A 15,076-nucleotide genomic window follows, 5' to 3' on the forward strand; every position below is an offset into this window, starting at 1 on the left:
GCTCATGCTGTAGCCCCACACTTCACCAGCTGGTGTGTCCCAACTCAAAGAGACTGAGTCACTGGTGACCCGAGAAACTTGTATCTTTTCAGGAGGGAAGGGGTCTGTGAATGATAAAACGAAAAACTTAAAAGTCAAACTAGAATTTCAAATTCATTGCCCAATAGGCATAACTACATTTGAGAATAGTCATGTCATGTTTATTCGTTAAGCAATAAATATCAGTTGAAGGCTTTAGATTGACACAATGAATTCACTCGCTTTGCATTTCCAGACAAGGTGGTGGCATTGGCTTAATCACTATACCGACCTATACATTTGTATAACAAAAGCTTAGTATCCATGTCACATTATGATGCCATCAGATACAAATTGCTAGAGGAAATTTCAAATCTGTCTTTCATAAGTAAAATTATTGAAAAGGTTGTTCTTTGACAAGTTGTTAACCTCTTGACTTCAAATGGATTGTTGTACAATTTCCACTTCGGATTTCTGGCACACCACAGCACTGAAACTGCACTTATTCAGGTTTGAAATGGCATTTGTCTAAACACAAACTCTGGCAAAACCTCTGTCTTAATGCTACTTGATCTTAGTGTTGCTTTTAACACTATCTACTTTGCATTACTTCTAGACAGACTGGAGAACTAGATTGGTTTTCTGGAACTGTCCAAGATTTGTTCAAATCTTATTTACAAGATAGGAAAAACTTTGTTTCAATGGGCTGCTATGTATCTGATTGCAAGAAAACGAATTTCGGGGTCCCCCAAGGCTCAGGTCTTGGACCAGTACTATTTAACCTTTACATGCTCCCATTAGGTGAAGTAACACAACACAACGAATTCTGTTACCACAATCATGCAGATGATACTCAGATATACATAGCTCTCTTGCTGAGTGATTATGGTCCTCTAGATACACTTTGTGGGTGCTTGGAACAAATAAACGACTGGATGTCCCAGAATGTTCTCCAAATAAAAAAGATAAAACTGAGCCCATTTTCTCTGGCCCTCAGAAACAGAAGTTGAAAGGTTTTCCCCAACTTGAATACCTGTCAGTCAGGACTGCAAGCAAAACAGAAATCTGGATATAACTAGTTAGAGAGAAAATTATCAGCATCATCAGAGAGTTTGTGGTAACTGAAGCACATTTATAAGGGTGTCAAGCACAGACCTTTCAGCGATCATGACAAAAGTGACTGTATCCAGGTAATTAATTCATATAAAAAATAAATTGGCACTATTTAACTGTATAAATGATCAGGGGTTGGAAGTCCGGGTAGCGTAGCAGTCTATTCCGTTGCCTACCAACATGGGGATCACTGGTTCGAATCCCCATGTTACCTCCAGCTTGGTCGGGCATCCCTACAGACAAAATTGGCTGTGTCTGCATGGGTTGCTACACTAGGACCCCCTCTGGTCGGTTGGGGCACCTGTTCGGGGGGAAGGGGGAACTGGGGGGAATAGCGTGATCCTCCCATGCACTACATCCCCCTGGCAAAACTCCTCACCGTCAGTTGAAAAGCAGCTGGCGACTCCACATGTATCGGAGGAGGCATGTGATAGTCTGCAGCCCTCCCCGGATCAGCAGAGGGGGTGGAACAGAGATCGGGATATCTCAGAAGAGTGGGATGATTGGCTGGATACAATTGGATAGAAAAAAAAAGGGGGGGGGGGTAAAAAAAAAAGATCAGGAGTTAAAAACTGCTGTCCAGTACAGCTGCTGGTCATGGATCCAACGTCACAACAGTCACTGTCTAAATGTAGCCATGGTCCAGCCATATACTAGGACACACACAGCCACACGCATGACCAAATACATAAGCCCCTCCAGGCTATCCACCTGGCAGTGATAAAAAGCAAAAAAAGCCCCATCATGCACACAACGGAAGTTACTTCTCTGCCGTGCACTACAGGTGGCAAGCAGATTGTTAAGCTTTTAAGAGATGATTTACAGTTGCACAATGATCATATTACTATGGCAGAAAGCCAAAAAATGCTGCTTTACTATTTGGTTAATATTAGCCACCAGCTAGCTAATGCATGAGTTAAAACTGTAAAATTCAGGTCACCTTAGTGAATTAACTTTACCTGTCATGTTGTATTTGTGTTAAGGAGAGTGTAAAGTTATGTCTGGCTTTGATGATAACTGCCATTTATGTAATTAGCATCAAAAGCACATAACACCTCTGTTACTTTCAGCCCTATAGGAAAGGCAACTTAGCTATTACACTTGGCTTCCATACTTGTTTTAAACTAAATGCAAGATGTAAGCCTGATTGTGCTAGTTGGACAGACCTCCCACAGCATCTTAAAAAAGTAAATGAGGCTAGCAGAACAGAAGCAATGGGGGGGGGGTCAGCCCTATGTTCTTAACTCTATGTTCTCCAGCTGTGTGGGTTAGCTATTGACAAGGTTAGAAATCAGTCAAGGTTAGATTAAGGTAAGCATTGGATTAAGGTTAGGGTAAGGTAGATGTTGAGTTTAAATCAGGTTAAGGTTGGTTAAGTTAGGTTGAGGTTAAGGTTAAGGTCAATGACATAGGCTCGAATGAACATAGGGCTGAGGGAACATAGACATGCTCCCAAACAAGGCTTATTCCACTAGCTTGAGTGTCTACTCCACCAATCCCAGAGCCAACTGCATAGATCCCAGGTCCTATTCTACCAACTTGGAGCCAAGCCCCAGGGCCCACTCTTTCAACCCTATAAATTCCCCCAAAAATTAGAAGTAGGATAACTTTCACATCTAGCATTATAACTTTAGAGTAGAAAAGTACACCTAGTAGAGAAAATGTGTGACCAGCTGTAACCAGGAGGCAAGTGCCAGAGTTGATCAAGTAAGGATAATCTGAAGTATCTCATTTTATATGTATCAAGTAGAATCATGTTCCTCCTCCTCCTCAGAGTAGTCGTTTAATATTTGTAATAGTAGTAAAAGTGGTAGCAAGGATAATGATACTAGTAGTAGTAGTGTTAGTAATTGTAGTAGTAAAAGTAGAAGTAGTAATAATAGCAGCAGTACTAGGAGTAGTAACAGTAGTATGACTGCTGATATCTGTCTAACTAGGCCTTTACAATCTCTCACACAGTAAGAAGGTTACGGGAGTCATCGGCGCTAAGAGGTGGGAATGGGGGGGGGATCACATTCTCATTTATTGTACATAACAATTAGATTCCTGAATTTTTAAATCGGTAGGGGAAAAAATTGATTGAGAAATTGATTTATAGAAAAATCTAACTTATTCCTACAAACAGTGATCTTCCAGTGGACTCTTCAAGTGAATCTATATGGTTATGAAGATAATGCTGATTAACACTTATTGCCAGTCCAATTCAAACATTGGACTTTTTAAAAAAAAATGTTTTACTGAACTAAAAAGTCCACCCACTGTTGGGGAGCATTCTGTATTGAAGCAGATCTCTAAACAGGTGCTGATGCTCACTTATCTCATGAACTTGTAATAACTTATCCCAAAATGAACTTCAGCAATGGAGCAAGAACCACTGACCCGTTTTGTTTTTGTTCATTGTTTTTATAATTATTATCATTATTATTGTTATTAACTTACTTGTATGAGCAGAGGTAACAACAGACTCGCTTAAGATCCCATTCTTCATTTGAGTAGATACATGGAAGCAATACTCCACTCCTGGTGTCAGGCTGGAGAACGTATGGCTGTTTGAGAGCGTTGTCATCTCTTGGACAGTGTTCCCATCGCAGGAACAGCTCACACTGTAACCCCACACTTCACCAGCTGGTGTTTCCCAGCTCAGTGAGATAGAGTCACTTGTGACCTGAGAAACTTGTATATTTTCTGGAGGGATAGGCTCTGTGATGGATAATAAGAATATTGGTTTTTATAAATGGGCCGTTGTGCCCTCATTAACCATCTGTGTCCGTGTCTCATTGCCAGGGATAAGGGCACAGCAACCCCTATGGCTTTCAAATTATGGCACTTTATTGGATTTATGACCAAGTACTCAAACAAATATTTGATACGTTCCAACTTTTTATTCCTGTCCCACACTTCATTTTAAATCTCAGTACGTTACAGTGGTCTCTTGAAGGACCGAAGTCTACATTCTAAATGTTAATGTTGGGAGACAATGCATAAAAGTGGTGATAGTACAGTCAGAAAGACCGCGATCACTGTCATGCTAAGACAGTCAGAAAGACCGTGGTCACCATCATGCTAAGACCTATGTTTAGTAAGAAAAAGCCCTGATTTCCCACCAGGCAATGCTGCCTACCACACATGCTGGGAACAAACCCAAAGGAGATTTATCTGGACATTTCTTTTGCATGCAAGTATAACGTAGCATAAGAGAAGGACTGTCGATTGCTAATAAATAAATAAATAAAGTGTTTAACACTGAATGACATCTGTGGTTTGGACTGACCTTCTACTCCTGTATGTGTCTGTTGACATTGGGTGTGCAGAGAGTCCTGTGATTCTGGAGCTCTGTCCTCTTCTTCTTCCACATGGTGGAGGTTATCAAATGAATCATTTGCATCATAGAAGTCCTTCAGATTCAGTAAAGAAAAAAAAACTGAATGTTGGATGTTGGATTAAATTAAATCCATAAACTGTATTCCAATACTTGTTTGAAATGTGTCCCTTTTACCTTTAATCACCCATTTTGCCTATTAGGATTTTTTTTTTAATCTATTGAGTGTAGTCAGATAACAGCTATACCTCTTCATCTGAGATGTCCATTGTGCCAAATTTCCACACGCTCCGCTCTTGGGGGTGGGGGGGTGGGGTCCAGGTTTTTGTCACCGTTTTGGGATAAGCAGCAAGTCTGTTCAGCTAGTGCCGAGCTTGGAGGTGGCCAATAAATACTTTGCCAACTCTGTTGCCTACCATATAAAATATACAACAATATATAGATGCTGATTTTGCGCTAGTGGACAAGTCACATGACAATAAGCACTTTATGATCACCTTACTGGTCTAAGATCAGCCTTCCTACAATACTTGCCAGAGTAGAGACCATACAATTACAGATATATTTAATTATTCCACCACAGAGTTGTCTGCAAGTTGCGGCTTGAGCACAAGATTGAACTCTTTGAGTTCAAGCAGGTATCTTGCTCTGTTATCCAAATGATAACTTGCATAAATACACCAAATGCCTGCTGATACTCTTGATTGCAAAACTGTGAGCTGCAACATTTTTTTGGAAGAAAAAAAACTATGTATGTATGTATGTATGTATGTATGTATGTATGTGTGTGTGTGTGTGTGTGTGTGTGTGTGTGTGTATATATACATATATATAAAATCCAGTGAGTCAATTAAATTCTTTATGAGACAGTACAAGCCTGCTTCATGCCATAAGCAATCATCACCTGTCAATAATCTGTCAGTTATTGACAGCTGTAATTCCTGACATTAACTTTTTTGCCTCATTTGACTTCTGCTCTTGATTGCACATGTCCAATATCTGATGTTACTTGCCAAAGTTTGAAAATGTTTTGCAATAAAAAATGAACACTAACAATTCACTTTCACTCTCATTCTGATTTAAAGTGGGCAATTGTGGAGAAGTGCGCAAGTTTGACATAACACCGTCCCAAAAATCCAGCCCCCCCCTTCCCTCCCATAACCCCTCTCTCCAAACCAGCTGGCAAATTTCATTTTGTTGTTGATAACCTATGCACTTTCTTATTTATAAGTGAATTATTTATAAATATCGCCATTTCCCAAGTACCAGCAGCACCTTGTGTGATGAGTCAAAGAAGGTTGAATCAGTTCATCTGGATACAACATTTATTGAGATACGTTTCATCCCTCAACTGAGTGACATCTTCAGTCTAAACTGACTGCAGGTATCCCCACCCTTATAAACAGCAGAGTACAATACAGTGCCTAACGACCGAAACCAACGACCAGGTTCATATGCAACTATGAGCGTGACCTTTAACTAGAGTTTCAAAGGTCATGTGTACTATTCACAGAGGATTAGGGATTGTTGCAATCACAGCATTATAAGATAGCGACAGATGTATAATGACCAAAACCAACGACCAGTTTCATGACCAAATATGGGTGTGACCATTAACTGGAGTTTCGAAGGCCATGTGTACTATTCACAGATGATTGTGGAATAGTTGCAATCCCACCATTGTAAAATAGCGACAGGTGTACTCTTAGCAGCCCCCCCAGCCCCCCGGTTCAGGGATGATCATTCCTTAAAAATAAATCTGTCGCCATTTTACAATGCTGTGATTGCAACTATTCCCCAATCCTCTGTGAATAGTACACATGGCCATCGAAACTGAATGAATAGTACACATGGCCTTTGAAACTCTAGTTAAAGGTCACACTCATATTTGCATATGAATCCGGTTGTTGGTTTCGGTCGATAGGCAAATGTGTTGCACTGTATTGTTTATAAGTGGTGGGGGGGATACCTGCAGTCAATTTAGACTGAAGAGATCACTTGGTTGAGCGATGAAAGGTATCTGTCAATAAACATTGTATCCAGATGAACTGATTCAACCTTCTTTGATTTCCTTACCTGGATTATTGAGCAGGCATCAAGACACTTGTGTGATGAGCTCTGTCTAAACTCCATATTAATACTGTCTGTGAATGTTCTCATTCATCCAGGTCATAGTTATCCAAAGGAATTGAACCAAGTGCAACTGGATATATATATATATATAACCAAGTCCAATTACACTTGATTCAATTCCTTTGGACATATTAATGCTGTGAAAACAGTAAAATGCATCACAGTTTTTAATCTGTGCATTAAAAAAAAACAATTTCGGTGAATCCTTTGGCTACACCACACTGTTGATGTGAAATACTGTCTTACTTATAAGCAAAGTATTTATAAAAATCGCTGTTTCCAAAGCACCGACACGGCCTTTATCGGTGGAAAGCAAAAATGTTTAGCATTTGTTAATCTATGGACATAAAAAAATCTGCCAATCTTATTTACCCCAACATTGATGTTGTGAAGAATTTTTTTTTATTTAAGGGTGAAGTGTTTATTAAGATGAACGCAATTTAACCTACCCTCTTTGAGCTCCATCGTAATGAAAAGCTGTGGGATTCTACTACAGATGCAGGGTTAAACACAGAGGCTTGATTTTCTCTCAAACCATTTGAATTACTCAATAGCTGTGACAGCAATATTTATTTTTTTTACAAATAGCACTTAAAAGTTATCTGTCTCAGCTATAATGGAAATGTTGGACCTGCAGTTATTGCAAAACGCATCAAATTCTGAAGTTCTGTGTTCCTTGATGGAAGAATTGTTTTATATATTTTTTTCTCTGATTTTTTTGGCTGATTGGCCCTGATTTTTTTCTATTCACACTGCCATTGGTGAGTTTTCAGAACCAATGCCATCCACCTAGGAGCAGGAGGGCAATGAGAGCCCAATCAATGCTGTTCTGAACACTCGCACTCATGCTAGCGTCTCACTGGATACATTAAACATCTAACTGGATACATTAAACATCTAACTGGATACATTAAACGTCTCACTAGATACAGCAAGCATCTCACTGCATGAAAGCCACTTTATTCGACATTGTATACTTACAATGAATTGTATTTTTACAATGAATTTGTTCTCTGCATTTAACCCACCCTCTTGTATAGGAGCAGTGGGCAGCTGCAGTGTCTGCGGACCAACTCCAGTTCTTCTTTCCATTGCCTTGCTCAGGGGCACAGGCAGGAGTATTAACCCTAACATGCATGTCTTTTTGATGGTGGGGGGAAACTGGAGCACCTGGAGGAAACCCAAGCAAACATAGGGAGAACATGCAAACTCCACACAGAAAGGACATGGGACGGCCCGGGGTTTGAACCCAGGACATTCTTGCTGTGAGGCAACAGTGCTAAACACTGAGGATACATCAAACGTCTCACTGGATACATTAAACATCTCACTGGATACATTAAACATCTTACTGGACACATCAAACGTCTCACTGAATACATCATCATATATCTCAATGGATACATCAAACGTCTCACTGGATCTATTAAATGTCTCACTGGGTACATGATTTAAATGCTCCGATTGGATTAACGAGTAACTGAGGGTAGAATGTGACAGGGGAAGCAGAAAAACATAGGATTTGACACCCTTCCCATGGCAGAGGGTCAAATGCCATAGCTACTATGGGTACACCATAACAGGTGGCACCTCTCTTTGTTATAAAATCAGATCTGGAAAATAAACACCAAACAAATGTTATGACAAGGATAAAGTCAATTTGGCAGCTTCTTGCATTCAAAAGGTTGCTATTCAGCAGCCGACTCTCAAGTCTCAGATGTCAAGGCTTTCCTACAGTGCTGGAATGCCCCATCCTAGAGGAAATTTCATAATCAATCCTTTCTAAAAAAAAAAATAATAATAAAAAAAATAAAGGGTGGCACGGTGGCCCAGTGGTTAGCACTGTTGCCTCACAGCAAGAAGGCCCTGGTTCGAACCCCAGGCCATCCCAGGTCCTTTCTGTGTGGAGTTTGCATGTTCTCCCCATGTCTGCATGGGTTTCCTCCAGATGCTCCGGTTTCCTCCCAGCATCAAAAATACATGCATGTTAGGGTTAATACTCCTGTCTGTGCCCCTGAGCAAGGCAATGGAAAAAAAGAACTGGAGTTGGTCCCCAGGTGCTGCAGCTGCCCCTGCTCCCATACAATGCAGAGAACAAATTCGTTGTAAAAATACAATTGATTGTAAGAATATAACGTCAAAATAAAGTGGCTTTCTTTCTTGTTTTCAACTGCATACCAGAATGTTCCACTGTGTTGAATTACCTATCTCAAGCAAGTTTCAAGTTTCTGCAAGTTGATTTTCATACCGTACAGAAATGAACAGAAACCAGAGGCTGGCTGGAGGGTAGGAAAAATGCATTCAACTAAAAAACTGTGGCATGCTTTGGCAAATGACCATGGGTAGTAGAAAAGTTTATGTGATTTGTAGTTTGAAGTAAATGGGTTAAAACTTTAACTTTGATTAAAATCCTGTCATTAATTCCTTACTGTAGTATATTGTTAATTATCAACTAACATTCCCTGCCACCCTGCAAAACCTCCTGCCACCTGTTCGTCACCCCATATAAAACTTGCAAGATCATCAGTTTATCATACCTGTTTCACCTCGGCGTGATCTATGCTATCTATGGAGCTATCTGAAGGTGCGTTGTCAGCAAGCAGCAGATATTGGTCATGTCTTGGCCATGTTTTGCTGTTAATCGCAAGCATTTCTTGCATTGCAAGAAACTCATTGCTAAGCAATAATAAGCACAATTCAATTCAGCTTCAGAGCCTTCGGTGGCAAGACGATGCATCACATGCAAAGTTGGTCTACCAGCATATTTTGCTAAAGCATATAAAATTACACCAATGAGTGGATGTGGGGGCACATTATTTTGATTCAGTCTTTTGAAAATGAAAAAAGAAATGCTCCATGACAGTATGTCATTCCCCGTAGGAGGATCTCTCCACTGCATGATTTATAGAACTGGGGCTGTGACAGCAACATAAATCTTGATGCTTGCTCAATAATCCAGGAAAGGAAATCCCAGACAGTTTAATCAGTTCATCTGGCCACAAAGTTTTGTGGGAGAAACGTTTCATCACTCAACTAAATGTCTAAATCTGAGTAGCTTCATCTGTCATACTAAATATTTCTCCCAATAACCTGTGTCCACACGAACTGATTCGACTGATTTGATTTTTTTTTTGCGTGTGTGTGTGTCTCCACCCACCGTAGCATATTTCCCCACTAACATTAAGTAAATGCAATCTAAACAACGGAATCTTGCTGGGAACCACTGCACTGTCTGCCTTAAAAGAGATGAAGAGTGGTCAAATCAAGAGGTCCAAAAGGTCTCCCTCAGTTTAACTCAGTTAATGAAGGAGACAAATGTGCCTTTTTTGAACACTAAAGAACAATTCCTCCATCCCCAAGCCATTAAAAGCTTCTAAGCAACAGTTGCCCTTTCCCTTCCGCTTAATTTCAGACGAGACTGCAAAACCATTTCTGAGTCATGCTTTAATAGAATGACGTACACATTCCCAGCGTACGAAAATTCACATTTCTGTGAACGACTAAACCTTAATCCCAGTTAAACATTTCCACTAGAAAATAATTAAAAAGACAATGCATCCTTGCCTTTTCACCCCCCCCCCACAAAGCATGTTAATATCCTATTGTGCTTTCGTCATGGTTGTCAACTATCCCACCTACAAACGTAAAAGTTCATATTCAAATCCCATTAACCGAATTTGTCTGTATTCTCAGGCACTGGATATTTTGATCGTACCCACTACAGTTGTCTATCTGCAATGTTTAAACTCCAGCAAGAGAAGCCTGGTCGTGCCGTGAAGAGGGCACTCACCTGCTGCCGAGTCAACACGCTCGCGTGGTCTGCTCATCTCGGTTTGTGACGCCCGTTTCGGTTTCGTTTCTGTTCCGTTTAAGGGAATTTAATAATTTACAGGAAAACGAAACATGGCCGCCTACAACTCGGTCACGTTCTTGTTTAGAGATCGCTTAAAACCCTCCTGTCGTGTTCACCCCCCCGTCCCCGTCCCCGTCCCTTACTTTAGTGTTCCCAGTCAAATTTGACCGGTCTGTTTTAACTGCTCTTAAATGAACACAAAAACCATTAATCACCAACACATTTTTATTTAACACTCTTTAGCTGTGAACAATGTCTCAGAGTAGTGGTTAACACGAACAACAGCAGTGAACATACAAATAGGCACTGAAAATGTATTCCAAAATGAACATGTTGTAGTGGTTATGGGGATACATAATCCCCCTTATTGAGCTAGTAGGAACGTTAGTTTACAGCTGCTGTTTTCTCGGTTCGGGTTTACAGTGGTGCACTTCCGCTGCGCGGGTTTTTGTTGTTGTAATGGTGGAAGGAATAAATGGTGCACGTTGTGTAGCCTAAAGAGAAAGTTGTCACGACTCCTGCTTGAGCTCCTCTACAATGTAATGTAAAAAAGAAATGGAAAACCAGAGACCAAACTCCTCAACATGAAGTCGTGTGTGTGTGTGTGTGTGTGTGTGTGTGTGTGTGTGTGTGTGTGTGTGTGTGTGTGTGTGTGTGTGTGTGTGTGTGTGCATGTGAATTCATGCACATGAGTGGCATTTGACACTCAGGTCAGAGTGGGCCTTGCAAACATAGGCATCACATTTGCAGCATCTCAGGCTTGTTTTGTTGTCTCTAGGGGCACAGAGCTCACAGCGCTTCCTTTTCTGCCCCTGTCCTTGTTGGGGGAGAGCGGCCAGGGCAGCGGTTGGGGCTTGCACACTCCTAACCAGACTGGCAGAGGCTGGTGTGCGGGGAATGTGCTGGCGCCGTTGAATGAGGAGTCACCAAAGCTTTCCCCAGCTCTGCTAGGAAGAGTCTCCTCTTGAAACACTTCCCCTGATTCCAGGTTGGGTCGATCGCTGTCCACACCACATATGCGTTGCATGCAGACACATCAAGGATGTTGTGGAACACCGCCGCAGGCCAGCGGGCTGTCATTCGCTTGCAGGTGTATGTACCAGTAAGCTGCAATGAAAGGAGCAATAAATAAGAGATTGGAAACAATATTGAATCTGTCTTACACAAAACGCTATGATTCACATAAATTAAAATAAAATAAAATGCATGATGGATGAAACTATACATTTGCTTATCAAGGCAGTCAACGCCTCCTTTGTTCCTGTTGTAGTCCTGGATCATAAGGGGCTTCCTGTCCTCTGTGGTGCTGACAGCGGTGTCTTTGTGTAGCGTGCTCATCAGGATGACATTTCTATTCTTCTTGGGAACATATGACACAAGAGAGTGTGTGTCAGTGAAAGCAAATTTTGATGAGAGTGCCTCTCTTCCTCTGGTCGATAGCAGTGCAGGGGTAAGTTCAGGCTTGTTCTTCCTCACTGTCCCTACCATGGTGAGCTTTCTTTTCAGCAGTTCCTGACCAAGAGCATATGATGTGAAGAAGTTGTCACATGTGATATTATGCCCTTGGAGACCGGTTGTCATGTCCAGCACAACACGCATGCCCTGGTTTTTTTCGGCCCTTCCAGTACTGGGTTTCCCCATGTATACCTGCATATTCCAGGCATAGCTTCTCCTGGCGTCACATGCTGCCCAGATCGTTATTCCATACTTCCCTGGTTTGCTTGGAATGTACACCTTGAAGGAACAGCAACCTCTGAAAGGAACCAGGCGCTCATCAACTGTCACCTCAGGGCCTGGATTGTACATCAGTGGTAGACGCTCCACCCACCTGTCCCAAACGTTCCTGATGGTGGCCAGTTTGTCATTTCTTCAGCAGACGGGTCGTGTATCTCTGTTATCAAATCGAATAATTCTTGAAAGGACATGAAACTGTTGTAAGGACATAGTTGCCCAGAATATAGGCCTGCCAGACTCGGCATCCCACAGACTTTTTGTAGCCTCATTGTTTGAGCGATATACTCATGCTAGACTCAACAGACCCATGTAGGCTTGGAGGTCTACCAGGTCCAATTCTCTCCAGGTGTCCCCAAACACACGCTTCCCCTCCAGGTTTGTCATCTCCAGTATAATTCCCTCAATGGACTCTGGTAAAAAGACTTGGAAGCTGGACTTGATGTCATCCACACGAGATGTTGCATACCGTGTTGGCCCTGGCGTCATCTTTATGATGTTTTCCACTCTCGCTCTACTTCCTCTGTCCTGGGGGTATGAAGACCAGAGCAAGTCTCCACTCTTGGACTGGAATGTCTCCTCAGGTGCCTGTTCTTCAGGTGCCTCTCCCTCTCCATCTGTTGACTGGTCAGTCTCCTCAAAGTCTGGATCAAAATCGGTATTGTCTTCCACTTCTGAGACATCTTAATCTATCTCTGGTTCAACTCCTCATCTTGTTCTAAAATCTGGTCCAGAGCCTCTCCGACAGATAACCGCGTGGTCAGTCGCCTACTCATTGTGCTCAGAGTAAAAGGCGGGAAAGAGATGTGTACCCACAAAAGACATTGTTCAGTCTGAAATGTGTGGTGTGTGTGTGTGTGTGTCTGTGTTGGGGTGGTGTGTATGGGGATGTTTTCTCATCTGATGGATGAATATAATCTGGATACCCATTCATTTCCTATGGCGGTCACTTTTGAGCGGGAACACCACAGGTGTTACAAGGTTGACTAAACCACTCAAAATTCAATGAAAGTGGTGATCATCACTTTCATATGTTCAAGTACACAGTGTGGAGGATATCATAAGGCCTTGAGGCAATCAGATGTAAAACACAATATTCATGGGTGTTTGAAGTTGTAAATCGGCCAGATTTGACCAGAACACGACAGGATTAATAGTGTGTGTGTGTTTTATCTTGTACCTTATGAAGGGATTGTCCACAATGTCTCAATCTTCGTTTCAACGTTTTATTGACTTAAAGTGTGGCCCCATGATAACGTGTTCTTTATGAAAATTAGTAGTTTCACCAGATTCGGGTTTACCGAGTTTATTCAGTCTCACGGAACAGCGTACAGATTCACGTGTTGTCATTTCGATTATCACTACTTACTCTCTGTATAGCTCAACTCATCAACTTGATAACCCTAGGAGTCAACTGTACCTCCTTATGGTGTGGGGTGGTACCGCAGGTAAGTATAATATGAACAGGAAGTCAGTATACCACAGGCCCCATTACACGCTACATTCCCATGTCTAACTTTCTTAACACCTTTATTATATGAACAAAAGAACAAAACCTAGCGATAACAATAAATAATTAGCAAATGTAACTGTATCAACACCGGGCTCCCGGACGCCGACTCCAGTAACTCTTCTTCTACGGTTACAGAACATACACACTGAACAGCATAACAAGATCGCCGCCTAGTGGACTGTTCAGCAATAACCCATATCGTTACTCTACAACAGGGGTGCCCAACTCCAGGCCTCGAGGGCCGCAGTGCCTGCAGGTATTTGTTGCAACCATGCACCATACCACCTGATTTAACTAGTTCCTTTCCCTCCTTGGTCCAAGAGGTGAGATAATTAGTTAAATCAGGTGGTGCAGTGCATGGTTGGAACAAATACCCGCAGACACTGCGGCCCTCGAGGCCTGAAGTTGGGCGCCCCTGCTCTACAACAAGATTAACCAAGGTTAACCGTTTCCACCTCTTTTGGCCATCCTTTCAGACACCAAAGGAGCACTTGAGAGAGTGTCTCATCTTTCGCTGTCCACTGCTTTACCTGTGCTGTTGTGATAGGTGGATCTTCCATCACATCCAGCATCAGGACTTGTTCTGTGTCGTCTTCCTCCTCTGTTTGTGGCAGCGGCAACCTGCTCAGTGCATCTGCATTTGCGTGTTCCTTGCCGGGTTTGTATATGATTTTGTACTCATAAGCTCTCAGCCGCGTTGCTCAACTTTGCACTCTTGGTGACCCCATCTGTGGCACTGGCTTCTTCTCATGAAAAAGAGATATTAGCGGTTTGTGGTCAGTGCTGATTGGGAATGTACATCCATAGACGTATTTATGGAATCGTTTGATTCCAAACATGATGGCTAACCCCTCCGTATTGAGCTGCGAGTAGCGCTTCTTGGCTGGCGTCAGTGTGCGTGACATGAAGCCTAATGGCTTTTCACTTCCATGACATGTGACAGCACGGCACCGACTCCGTATGGTGAGGCGTCGCATGCCAGCACCAAGTCCTTGTCTGCTGTGTAGTGACCCAGGACTGTGGCCGATTTCAGCAGCTGTTTGGACACACGGAAAGCGTCCTCCTGTTCCTTTTTCCAGGCCCATGGAGCGTCTTTTCTTAACAGCCGGTGTAATGGAGCTAAACGTGTGGCAAGATTGGGGAGAAATTTGTTATAGTAATTTAACACGCCTAGGTACGCCTTAAGCTCAGTCACTGTGGTTGGCGGTGGGGCCTCCTCAATGGCTCTCACCTGACTCTGTACTGGGTGCAGACCATCAGCATTGATCCTGTGACCTAAGTATTCCACTTTGGCCTGTAAGAAAGCACACTTGCATCTGTGAAGTCGCAGACCGGCTTCTTTGAGTCACCTGAGCACCTGAGCACCTCGTCCAACGTGCTCAGGTGTTCGGATTCA

At 42.3% G+C, this 15,076-nt stretch overlaps 1 pseudogene; it reads right to left on the reverse strand.

The window, feature by feature from the left end:
- Positions 1–11,116: 11,116 nt before the first annotated feature.
- On the reverse strand, positions 11,117–14,585 carry LOC130130461 (piggyBac transposable element-derived protein 4-like; annotated as a pseudogene).
- Between the last annotated feature and the right edge of the window lie 491 nt (positions 14,586–15,076).

Source organism: Lampris incognitus, chromosome 20 (genome assembly GCF_029633865.1).
Source record: "Lampris incognitus isolate fLamInc1 chromosome 20, fLamInc1.hap2, whole genome shotgun sequence".
Taxonomy (NCBI): Eukaryota; Metazoa; Chordata; class Actinopteri; order Lampriformes; family Lampridae; genus Lampris; species Lampris incognitus.